The following is a 4725-nucleotide window of genomic DNA, read 5'->3' as shown; positions in this document are numbered from 1 at the left end:
CAATGGTTAACATGATATAACGTAGCACCCATGAAGTAGCATGTGTTCATGAAAGTAGCACCCATGAAGGGGGTTATGAGATTTGGAAAGAAGGGCAGCTTAGGCCAAGATTCATTGGGTCATTTGAGATCTTGGATAGAGTGGGATCATTAGCATATTGAGTGGCTTTACAGCTAAATCTTGTGGGAGTACGCAATGTATTCCACGTATCTATGCTTTGTAAGTACATGTCTAATCCTTCACATGTGCTGAACTTTGAGCCACTGCAGGTTACATCAAACCTATCTTACCAGGAGAGACCTACACAGATTTTAACCATACAAGAGAGGAAGTTACTGAACAAGATAATAAAGATGGCCAAGGTCAAATGAGTGAATCAATTCGAGGAGGAAGTCAATTGGGAGACTAAGACTGACATGAGAAGTCGTTATCCAGAGTTATTTGGTAAGCTTTAATTTTGAGGATGAAACTTCTTTTTTTTTTTTTTTTAAAAAAAAATACAAACCGATAGTTATTCCATTCTAGAAATCAAGTTTCGGCAAAATAGGGGACCCCTTTATAAAGTATACCTAAATTTTAAATTTTCTTCTTTTTTTTATTAGACTTAAATTAGACCTAAATAACTAAGTTTAATATAGATTAGTGAGCCTAATTAATCCCTACACATAAATACCCAAACCTGAAGTCTAGAAAAGGGGAGAGGAGACAAACCTAGGGTTTTTAGAGAGAGTGGGCAGCAACCAAGACATGGCTGCACGAATCGAAAAAAAAAAACAAAAGGAAGAGAATCATGGATCGGGAGGAGGAAAGGGAAGGGAAGTCATCCTTAGTTCGTGTGCTACTCCCTCCGTGTCAGTATTTGGTTTTTGAGCGTTGTTAACACAAGGGTAAGTTCTAAACCATTCTTTTCTCCATTCAAATTATAGTATTTGTGTTCACTGATATTTTTCATGAAACTAAGTAGAAGCACATCTTGTTAGATGATAGATATGTTTCTTGAAGTTCTTGAATTTTTTTAGATCTTGTTGGTTCTTGTCAAGTATTGTTGCTAGAAAATTGCAAGGGATGTTGTTTCATTTAGGGACTCCTTAGGATGAAGTATAGGAGGTTTTGGATGCGAGACTTAATTTTAGATGGGAGGGAGTTGAGTCATAAGACAAAGTTTGTTTCAAGAAGGAGGATATCAGTTTCTCTAAGGTGCAGATCTTGGGTTAGTCCTTGCGGGCTGGGGTTTGTGTGGGGCTATGGTCTGATCATGTTTTGGGGCAAGTTGGGGGTGAAGTTTGGGTGGCGTTGGTCAAGTTGAGGGGCTAGGGCAATAGGTTTGTGGGACTTAAGAATTATGAATTAATTATATGGGATGGGCTAAAAAGGCCTTGAGCCGAAACTTAGGGTAGAAAGTTGAGAGCGTTAAAGGTTAGAACTTTATGAGTGCGTCTATATTTTGAGGAAAGCGAATTGATACGAATGGAGGTAGTGAGAAACCCATCAAAAATGGGGGCAGCAAACTCACAAGAGGAAAGGGATCCATCGAAAGCGGGGGCAATAAACTTCCAAGAGGGAAGGGATCCGTCAAAAATGGGGGCGGTAAACTCACTTTATGTTGGCATGAGGGATTTGGCGATAGTAGGCTCATTGAACCCTGCCAGCTTGATAATATAATTTGTAGATTGATCCATTGGATAGAGGATGTCACTTTCGATGAAGGAACTACACCACTATGCTTATGCTAAGTTGAGGAGAGGTCTATGATTGCATCAAGTTATTTAAAGGTTAAGATTAAGGTGATTGCCATTGATTTTAAGTTAAATGAACTTGAAGAAAAAGGAATTATTATTATTTTTTATTTTTTTTATTATGCATGTGAATGAAAGTTTATATACTTGTAGTACTTGTTTGGGATGTGCTTAGTTGTTAGACTCACTAGATTTGAATTGTTACAGGTGAGGAAGATATTGAGGTAGTAGGCTCTGACACTTGAGTGGATCCGGACCATAGCAGTGGACTCCCGAAGACCTTTCATTTCTATGTAAAACTAAAAATAATAAAATTTGACAGGAGGGTTTTAATAAAGATTGTTTAAGGGTTTAAATTTCTTGAATTTTAGACGTTGATTTTGCATGCTTTAATTGGGGATTTTTTTTATTTATTTTGTGACTCGAGTTGCATTTAAAGGTTTCATCGGTGTAATTCATTTAAAAGTTTTAATGAGTTTTCCAATTTTAGTGAATAGTAATTTTTGGTGAATAGTACTTTATGAGCAGTAACTTTCGGGAAGAGAAAAATAAAATTTAGTGTCATGAGTTTGATTTAGTGTAGGGTCGTTTCAATGTCTTTCAAGGTTCCAACCCAACTTAAACATATCAAATACAAATTTAAGACCTAACTTAAACTCTTAGCATAAACATCAAAATCTATAGCACAATTGCATTAATAATTTTTCTTTTTTGATGTTTGACAATCTATTTAAGTTTTAAAAAAACCAACAAAAGAAATGGAACCTAAAGGAGGTGTTGGAGCAATCTGGATACCCTATGTTTTGATGTTTGGGCAAAGGTTTAAGTTAGGTTTATTGTTGTATTTGATATACATTATGAGTGTGCAGAATACAGGTACAACAAGGAGAATCCAAGTGTGATCTTGGCAAAGGAGGAAAGTCCAAGGGTGAGTCTTGGCAGTGTAAGTCCAAGTATGTAGTCTTGGCAACGTAAGTCCAAGTATGACTTGGCAATGGATGATGTCCCGGAAGCGCGACCTCTTGGCAAAGAAAGATCCGACAACAATGACAAGGCCTATGAAAGCTCTAGAAGGCAAGGCGTGAAGGATGAAGAGATATCTGACGGACGCGAGCCTGATGGTGTAAAATACGACACCTAAATATAACCTTAAGGGAATTTTCAAGAATTTTCAGGAATTTTTAGAATTTTTTTGGGAATTTTTCGGAGCCCGTATGACAAGTTTATGGGGATCAATTATTGGGCCACGGGAAAGTCTGTTTAAGCTACCCCATTTAAATGAGGAAATGTTTGATTTTTCTTATTATTTCTTTTCTTTTTTCTCTCTTTTCCTTCGTTTCTTATTCTTACCCGTGCCCTAAGCCTCACCTAATCCCTCTCCTCCTCCCCTCTCGCGCAACGTCGATTCTTCTTCCTCTTCCCCAACCGAAGGGCCGCCGTCGCTCGCAACGCCTCCTCTCCCCCGCATACAAAAGCAGTGGCCAAGGAGACAAATCCTTTCTCTACCCGACTCCTCCTCTGTTCCTCGCGCATTCGATTCCTTGCGATCGACGATTCTTCTCTCTATCTCTCGGTGTCGCCGGTGAGGAGTCGATCTTGGAGCCTTGAAAGGGGAAAAGCTTGTTCGTTTCTCTGGTCTCCTTGATTCTTAGCTTCGTTCTTCTTCTGGCCTCGGCAAGAGGCAGCAAAGATCCTACCATCGCTGCCCTCAAATTTAATTTGGTAAGAGGAAAATCAGGGCTACTGGCGTTGGATCTGTCCAACACCAGCCGTTTGGGTGAAGGGACAACTATTGTCTTCACCAATTGTTGTCCGGTCTTCCTCTCTGTTCATCGACGAGGACATGCCATGCCCTAGCTGTGATCTTGGAGGTAAGCCATTAAATCTAGCTGTGGATTTCGGGCTTCGATCTTTGTGTAGTGTTGATCTGGGCGTTTGGTTGGTAGGCAATAGGTGCGATTGGTTCCGGTCACCTATGTCATCAACAGGGGATAATCTCCTTCGCCGGATCCGTGATCAACACTGATGATTGAAGAGGTAAGGGAAGCTATTTTTGTTGTTAGATTGCAGTTGTGAAAAGATTTCTTGGTTGACTTCTTGATCTCTTTGATCTGAGCAATGAGGTGGCTTCTAGCAGCTACTCCTTCCCGTCAGCAACATCTCTGACGATGGATCAACAACAGTGGCTATGAGATTTAGGTATGGAATAGATTATTGAACGTTGTTATAGATTAACTAGGTTGATTTACTCCATGGATTTAATAATGGATTAATTGAGGTTACACTAGCTTAACTCTAGGTTAAGTGGTGAATTGTATTAGAAATACCTAATCGATATTTAGGGTTAATGAATAGGATCTTCCCTAACAAATTTTTGGACCTTATTTAGCTATTTTAATTCATAGAAACTTAGCTAAATAAAATACTTGGTTACAGGACTCTGATTTGCGACGAGCTACCTTACGTGGGATTTTTTTTTGGCACACGCTATTTTGAGACTGGTACCTTGACTTATCTTTTAGATATTGTCATTTGATATGTATAGTAGATTTTAATGAGTAGTAATACTTATGTTATATCTGCATCGGTATGTCATTGCTTGATTCCTTCAGCATGCTTATTTATTACCTGTTTTGCATCCATTACCCTCTTGATTATTTATGCTCATAGAGGTAATGACATACCATTCCTTATGATATACCGGACTAAACATTTACCATATCTGAAATGTGTACCTAGATCTTCTTATTTGAGCCATTTATTTTCGGTACATGTTTTATGAGCCATTTATTTTTGGTATATGTTTTATGGTGGTAGATATGATCAGGATTTTCATGTTTAGTGTCATGCACCATCTTGCATGATTGCATGCTAAGCGATTGTCGGCTCCATTATTGTTGAGCACATCACCAGTTACATGGCTCTGCACACACAACCACTCATGGGTTAGTGGTTTTTATTCACTACAACAAAAACATTAAAAGACAAC

The 4725-nt window shown here is 38.7% G+C and overlaps 1 long non-coding RNA gene across 1 annotated transcript; it reads left to right on the top strand.

The window, feature by feature from the left end:
- The first annotated feature begins 694 nt into the window (after positions 1 to 694).
- On the top strand, positions 695 to 2062 carry LOC121987353. The gene is made up of 2 exons (XR_006113520.1): positions 695 to 887; positions 1944 to 2062. It is a non-coding gene; the product is annotated as an uncharacterized LOC121987353 (long non-coding RNA).
- Positions 2063 to 4725: the final 2663 nt, after the last annotated feature.

The sequence above is a fragment of the Zingiber officinale genome, chromosome 5B (assembly GCF_018446385.1).
Source record: "Zingiber officinale cultivar Zhangliang chromosome 5B, Zo_v1.1, whole genome shotgun sequence".
NCBI classification, from domain to species: Eukaryota; Viridiplantae; Streptophyta; class Magnoliopsida; order Zingiberales; family Zingiberaceae; genus Zingiber; species Zingiber officinale.
This window is presented reverse-complemented; position numbering and strand designations above follow the sequence as displayed.